This window comes from Rhinopithecus bieti, unplaced genomic scaffold, assembly GCF_001698545.2.
Source record: "Rhinopithecus bieti isolate Rb0 unplaced genomic scaffold, ASM169854v2 scaffold_2723, whole genome shotgun sequence".
NCBI classification, from domain to species: Eukaryota; Metazoa; Chordata; class Mammalia; order Primates; family Cercopithecidae; genus Rhinopithecus; species Rhinopithecus bieti.
This window is the reverse complement of record NW_016804119.1, coordinates 3,031,515-3,039,318: the sequence shown is the minus strand read 5'-3', so window position 1 is coordinate 3,039,318 and position 7,804 is coordinate 3,031,515. Positions and strand designations below refer to the sequence as shown.

The window sequence follows — 7,804 nt, the reverse complement described above, 5'->3', positions numbered from 1 at the left end:
CTCAGTCTCTAGTACTTCTGTATTAATATATGACATAGCATGTTGCAGAAAAATTACAAGCTGAAAGATAGCAAGCCTCCTGATGCAAGGACATGTGGAAATTGCGATTTTTATTCAGGTTATTAAAATACTTAATCCCTTGGGCGTTTTGGAAAGGCTAATTTACTCTTTATGACTTTCAGCCTAAACTTCAAACTCTCATGTGCTTTCACTGTGGTCTCTGGGAAAGAATCGCTAGGATGACAGGGCTGATTTTGTTAGCTGAGGAGCATTTCTATACAGTTTCCTGGAAGAAGGACATTGCCTTTTCAGGTTAAATATTGTCTGATTTAGACAGCATGGAGGTGAGCAGAGAATAACAAAACTGTGTATCAGTCATCATACTTACTGTGTGCAGTGAACCCTTTTCCTGACAGGCACAGTGCTCTAAACCTGTACAGCAGGTTACACTACTGAATACTGTAGGCAATTGTAATAATATGGCATTTCTGTGTCTGAACACAGAAGTTACCATAAGAATACCATATCAGGCCAAGCATGGTGGCTTATGCCTATAATCCCATCATTTTTGGAGACTGAGGTGGGCACATCACCTGAGGTCGGGAGTTCAAGACCAGCGTGATCAACATGGAGAAACCCCGTCTCTGCTAAAAGTACAAAATTAGCCAGGCGTGGTGGTGCATGCCTGTAATCCCAGCTACTTGGGAGCCTGAGGCAGGAGAATTGCTTGAACCCAGGAGATGGAGGTTGTGGTGAGCCAAGATCGCCCCACATTAAATGCCATATAAAAGATAGAAACAAAGTGCACCTGTTTAGGGCACTTACCATGAGTGGAGCTTCCAGAACTGGAAGTTACTCTGGGTGAGACAGTGAGGAGTGGTGAGTGAATGTAGAGGCCTAGGACATACTCCACACTACTGTAGGCTTTAAAAACACTGTACATAGGGCTGGGCACGGTGGCTCACGCCTGTAATCCCAGCACTTTGGGAGGCCAAGACGGGCGGATCACAAGGTCAGGAGATGGAGACCATCCTGGCTAACCCGGTGAAACCCCGTCTCTACTAAAAAAATACAAAAAACTAGCTGGGCAAGGTGGCGGGTGCCTGTGGTCCCAGCTACTCGGGAGGCTGAGCAGGAGAATGGCATAAACCCGGGACGTGGAGCTTGCAGTGAGCTGAGATCCGGCCACTGCACTCCAGCCTGAGCGACAGAGCAAGACTCCATCTCAAAAAAAAAAAAAAAAAAAAAAAAAAAAAAAAACCCTGTAACACACCGGGCGCAGTGGCTCACGGCTGTAATCCCAACACTAGGAGGCCGAGGCAGACAGATCACAAGATCAGGAGTTTGAGACAAGCCTGACCAACATGGTGGAACCTTGTCAATACTAAGATTACAAAAAAATTAGCCTGGCGTGGTGGCACGCACCTGTTATCTCAGATACTCAGGAGGCTGAGGTGGGAGAATCGCTTGAATCCGGAAGGTGGAGGTTGCAGTCAGCCGAGATCACAACATTGCACTCCAGCCTGGGCAACAGAGCAAGACTCTGTCTCAAAAAAAAAAAAAAAAAAAAAAAAAAAAAAAAAAAAAAAAAACACTGCACACTTAGGCTACACTAAATTTATTTTAAAAAAATAAAGTGTGCCATGATGTTACCATGGCTACAGCATCATTAGGAATTAGGAATTTTTCAGCTCCGTTGTAATCTTATGGTACCACCATTGTGTATGTGGTCAGTAGTTGACCAAGACATCATTCTGTGGTGCATGACTACTTATTTTTACTGATGTCTTTTGCCATTTTAAAGTGATGGAGATCTTTATACCATAATAGGTAGGCTAAGTAATGGGTTTCTGAAACATGTTAAGAGACGAACTACTGTAAGACTGAGGTTAAATTATTACTGATTACATATCATATAATGGATTAATAATGAAGGCACATTTAATTTAGGAATAATGTAATTACTGAAATTGGGCTGGGGGCAGTGGCTCACACCTGTAATCCCAGTACTTTGGGAGGCTGAGGCGGGCAGATCACGAGGTCAGGAGTTCAAGACCAGCCTGACTAACAGCAAAACCCATCTCTACTAAAATTACAAAAAAATTAGCCAGGCGTGTTGGCGGGTGTCTGTAATCCCAGCTACTCAGGAGGCTGAGGCAGGAGAATCGCTTGAACCCAGCAGACAGAGGTTGCATTGAGTCGAGATCATGCCACTGCACTCCAGCCTCAGCAACAGAGTGAGACTCCATCTAAAAAAAAAAAAAAAAAAAAAAAATTGAAGAAAAGACAAATACTAAAAGTGGCATCTAGATTTTTTGAGACGGGGTCTTGCTCCGTGGCCCAAACTGGAGTACGGTGGCATAAACACAATTCATTGTTGCTTCAACCTCCCAGACTCCCAAGTAGCAGGGACCACAGCCTTGCACCACCATACCTGGCTAATATTTATTTAGTAGAGACAGAGTGTTACTATGTTGCCAGGCTGGTTTAGAACCCCTGGGCTCAAGGGAGCCTCCGACCTTGGTCTCCCAAAATGCTGGGACTGCAGGCATGAGCCACTACACCCATCCACCAGTTGTTTTTTCTTTTCTTTTTAACAGAGAACTATCACAAGATACATCTGAACTTGGAAACTGCCAATTTCCAGATTTTTTTCATCTGAAACTCATCATAGTGCTAACTTTTCCACAAACAGATATTGACTAAGACCAAGAGGGATAACAGTTTCACTATACTCAGCAGACCACAGTTATTTTCTGTGGATAGTACTGAATCCATAAAGCATATAATATACCCACCTTTCAGAAAAAAAATGTTATTTATATTGTAGCCATTGCCGCTCAGACATTGTTTTTTGATATAATTGTCACACAGTTATATTTATTCATCATAACACGAAAAGAGGCCTTATACTGACACCTCTATTATCCTGAAAATCATGTTTGTAATTTTTGTAGGCTGGATAAACTTCGCAACTACAATTGCAGTGTGATTTAAGTATCAGATAATAGTATACAATAAAATATCAACCATCACAAGTGTGGATTACATTAAATTACTATCATAGGCATCAGGGATTTGTATAGACGGGAGGACCAAATGCTCCAGAAATTGTTTCAACATTCCACAACTCATTGGGATGTAGCTCTAGACCAGGTTTAATTTTTTTTTTTTTTTTTTTTTTGAGATGGAGTCTCACTCTGTTGCCTATTCTGGAGTGCAGTGGTGCGATCTCAACTCACTGCAACCTCCACCTCCTGGGTTCAAGTGATTCTCCTGCCTCAGCCTTCTGAGTGGCTGGGACTATAGGCACGCGCCACCATGCCCAACTAATTTTTGTATTTTTAATAGAGACGGGGTTTCACCATGTTTGCCAGGATGGTCTCTATCTCTTGACCTCGTGATCCGCCTGCTGTGGCCTCCCAAAGTGCTAGGATTACAGGCGTGAGCCACCACACCCAGCTGGAGCAGTTTTTATGAAGAATTTTCTGACATAAGCACTTCTCCAGATTCCTGAAGGCGTCCTTCCCTTCACAGATGCGTCTCTCAGAATAAAATAGAAAATACTCACCAGACTCCTTTCTGCTCCCAGGACGGTGGGCTCAGTGTAAAGGTTATAACAGTGAGTATATCTTAGAGAGGGAGACAGCCAGGCCCTGAGATAAAGGTTTGTGATTCTGCGCCCTCACCTCCCCGAAGAACCACAGTTATTAGTTTACTTTTACCACAATGGCAGTGCATGCTAGGAAAGTCAAAAATATTTTTTTCTAATAATTTGTCTCAGTTCTCAATTACCAGAAACAATTACAGTGTCTAGCGAGCAACTCCAAAGAGATTGATGCAGTATTTAGAAGAGGCTTTTTTATTTCCATGGACCCAGGAAGCAGACGGGCTCGCGTGGAGAGTGCAGGACATGCTGAGGTCTGAGCCATGAGGGACTCTCAGCAAAGTGTACATGTCACGGGACCTTCTGCTTCCTTGAGTTCTGCTCAAAATCTAACTTTTTCCTGACTCGGAGAACCATATGCTTCCAGACCCCTTCTAGATTATGGGAAGGCAAATGGGATACCATGAAGAGACCAAGAAGGATCTATTAATACACTAAGAGTAAAAGGAAGAATGTGATGTCAATAATTGATGGTTTGAAACATTAAATGGCACTTTCTGATATATGTGAATGATTAACTCAATAATTGGGAGAGAAGAGACCCAACTCCTATGCAGAAGAATTCCAAATAACTCTTGTAGACACTCCACCTCCAAGGAGGTGGAATACACATGACTCCCGGCTCCACAAATGCAGGCTGCACAGGGCTGCTTCCTTTTAAACACTACAGTATGGCAGGGAGAGAATGAGAGGAATTTTAAAGCTGAGAAACCTGACAGACACAGCCTCAGACAGGTGATCAAGGTCGACATCCACAGGGGATTAAGTCATGTTAATAGTACGCACCTTTGATAGGATGTGATAAAAATGGCACTTCTCATTGGTCTTTCTCCTCAATGTACTTAACCTTTGTCTAATCATGGGAAGCGTCAGACAAATCCCAATAGAGTGGCTGCCCCCAACAACACATCGACAGCCCTGCCACCTAACCAGTACTCCTCAAAGCTGACCAGATTATACAAAACAAGAAGAGTATGAGAATCTGTTAGAGCCAAGGGGAGCCTAGAGACACATAATGGCTAAAGGTAATGTGGTGGCCTGGACAGGATCCAGGCAGAGAAAAGTGCAGGGGGCTGAAGGCCCACGGGACGTGACAAACTCAGAATTCTACTGGAGGCTATATGATCAAACAGCAAAGTGTTTATCATGAATGCAGGATGTGGGCACACTCAAACTTCCCTGCCACCAAAAGGTTTGCTGAAGGACATCACTCCCTGGCACCGGGCTCCTTGAAGTTATCTAATGAGAAATCTAGCGCCTATTCTTCAAAGGATGCAGTCTTGCAAGCCTGCTGTGAACCAAAGGGCTGACTGACAATTACCCAACAGTCATCCCCCCTTTCTCATTATCTCTTTTACCTAATAAATATGGAGGGCTGTGTAAAGCTCAGAGCTCTTGTCCACTAGAGGCAAATATACTCTCTTGTCTTTTATTCCTGCATTTGCCCCCTTTGTTCAGTCCCCCTAGGTCCATGCGGGTTACAAGTGGCACCTGAACAGGGACACAATTGGGTGCTTTATAAGTGGCATCACGAAGTGGCGCCCTGAATGGCGACAGTGGCATCCAAACTTGAGACTTCCAGGATGTGAATTAAGAAGGTCTGCTGGAGCAGAGGAACTGAAATGGACAAGGTGAACGGAGACCCCAGGACGAGTCTGCCAGCTGCGGATATAAGGTTAGTGTCCTAAAGAGGTACTGGGAACAGTGCTTTAAAGAAGTACTGGGAACAGGAAGTTTTCTGAATCAGGGTACAGGGGGAATAATTTGTCTACTGAAGACAAACATTATGTGCAGTTGCTTAAAGTTCTGTCGAGGCAGTCTGGAGCTCAGGTTAATTCACAGACACTAACTAACCTCCTACAGAAGCCACAGAAGGTTATTACGCATAACCCATGGTTTCCACAGGCAGGCGCTCTTGATGTGGAAAAGTGGGACAGAGCAGGAGAAGGATTAAAACAGGCTCATCAAAAAGGTTTCAAAGTTGATTCTTCAGTTTTTTCCACTTGGAGTTCAGTTTGTACTGTACTTCTGCCATTATCTTCTTCTTATTCTGTGGGACAGCAGGCTGAATCTAAAAATCTGAAAGAATATGTTGTTCTACCCACAGCTCCAATTGAAAATAGAAAAACAGGAGGAGGGTAAAAATTGGCCTATACTGTCTCCTCCAATTGCAGAAACATTTGTACCACCTCCTTTGGTGGCAGAAATAAGAGACCCCAATACAAAGAATTTTATGCTCTGCTGTCATAGCTAGACAGCCCTTAAGACCTTGTGCTTTTCCTATTTCCATAAAGCCTGATCCAAATAATCCACAGCAGTTTATTCACGAACACACCCCGCTAGAATTTAAGTTGTTGAAGGAATTAAAAACTAGTGTGGTCAATAACTGAGTACAAAGCCCATGGTTCCCGGAGGAAGGAACGCTAGATGTAGAACTCTGGGAGCAAGTGGGGAGAAATCTTAAACAACATCAGGCACAAAGGCATCAGGTCCCAGTAAAATCTTTAACGTTATGGGCTTTAATTAGATCAGCCTTGGCTCAGTTACACACCGAAGAGCCTAAAAAGAGGAGGGAGGAGAAAACGTCACTTGCCTTATCACCTCCGCTTCCCTCAGCCCCAGTATCATTGGGCCAAAATAACAAAGAGGAAACGGGAGTCTTACCTAAGCCTCCTCCTCCAACAGACAGGACAAAGGACAGAGGATACGCTACAGCTATCAGTCCTTGTGTTAAGTAGGCAGCATTAGAAGGAGAGCTCTTAACCTGCTCAGTAATGCAAAATCGGCAAGACAATCAGGTGTATGTTTATAAAAAGATAAGAAAAAACGCATTAGAAGCTGAAACTGCTCAGCCAAGCAGGCAGTAGGTGGAGGAGAAGGCTCAGCAGCAGAAAAGCTCCTGGTGACCAAGCCAACAAGGTCCGCCCAGGCTGGCAGCATCCCCCTGGCAAAGGAGGGAGGGACCGGCGCAGACACAGGCAAAGCCTAAGCAAGTGCAACGTGGTCGCCTCCCAGGACCTGCACCGCTGCCCTCTGGCTCTGCGGGCAGCCCATAGCAAAATTTCATATGTTACGTCCCAGGCTATATGATTCTCTGCTAAGATTTAAGTAAAATGTAAGAATTTGAAAAACTTCTTTTCTAATAATGACCACTGTTATTATCTCTCTTCTACCCCTGACCTAGCTTTCCAAATTCAATTTCAGTAAAGTAGTAACGTCTGAAGGGAGAGCGATCACAGAGAGCCCGTGAATTAGTTACAGAGTAATTAAAAGCTAGGCATGTAAAACCACACATTACTCTTTAAAGGAGAACTTTAAACCTAATTAAATGGTATTTGTTAAATTGAAAGCTAAAAATGTTGTGCCCTTCTCAGAAAGTGAAGAAAAGTTTTATGTAAGTGCAGTGAAAACTTACGCATGAATGACTGTCTTAACCCACTGATTACAGATAGTCTTTGATTTGTACTTGCTAAGAGTCCTAAACTGAGTTCCCCAGCTAAGGAGTCACTGTTTTCAAGACGTTTGCCAGATTAAAATCCATAAACTTGATCACGTCCCATGGGCCGTCAGCTCCCTGCAAAAAAGAACATGAGTTAAAGTTAAGGAAATCAGAATAAATTATGAATAAGTTGATGGTAGTGTATCAACAATGGTTTATAAACTGTAAAACCCATACAGAACTAGTATAAGATGTTAATAATAGGGAAAATGGGTCAGGGTATATGGAACTTGTCTACCTTTTTTGAATTTTTAAGATATTAATTTATAAATGTTCTAAAATAAAGTTTATTAGTTTTTAAAGTAACTAATTTAGGTCGGGCTCGGTGGCTCATGCCTGTAATCCCAGCACTTTGGGAGGCCAAGGCAGGCAGATCACAAGGTCAGGAGTTCAAGACCAGCCTGGCCAACTTAGTGAAATCCAGTCTCTACTAAAAATACAAAACTTGCCGGGCACGGTGGCTCAAGCCTGTAATCCCAGCACTTTGGGAGGCCGAGACGGGTGGATCGCGAGGTCAGGAGATCGAGACCAACCTAGCTAACACGGCGAAACCCCGTCTCTACTAAAAAATACAAAAAACTAGCCGGGCGAGTTGGCGGGCGCCTGTAGTCCCAGCTACTTGGGAGGCTGAGGCAGGA

General features: G+C 43.6%; 1 protein-coding gene across 1 annotated transcript in view; it reads left to right on the top strand.

Annotated features, from left to right (window-relative positions):
* Positions 1-3,994: 3,994 nt before the first annotated feature.
* ZNF610 (zinc finger protein 610) overlaps positions 3,995-7,804 on the top strand; it is a 28,512-nt gene continuing 24,702 nt past the window's right edge. Inside the window, exon 1 of the mRNA XM_017864674.1 lies at positions 3,995-5,342. The gene's annotated coding sequence lies outside the window, so the exon portion shown is untranslated. The remainder of the gene's footprint in view (positions 5,343-7,804) is intronic.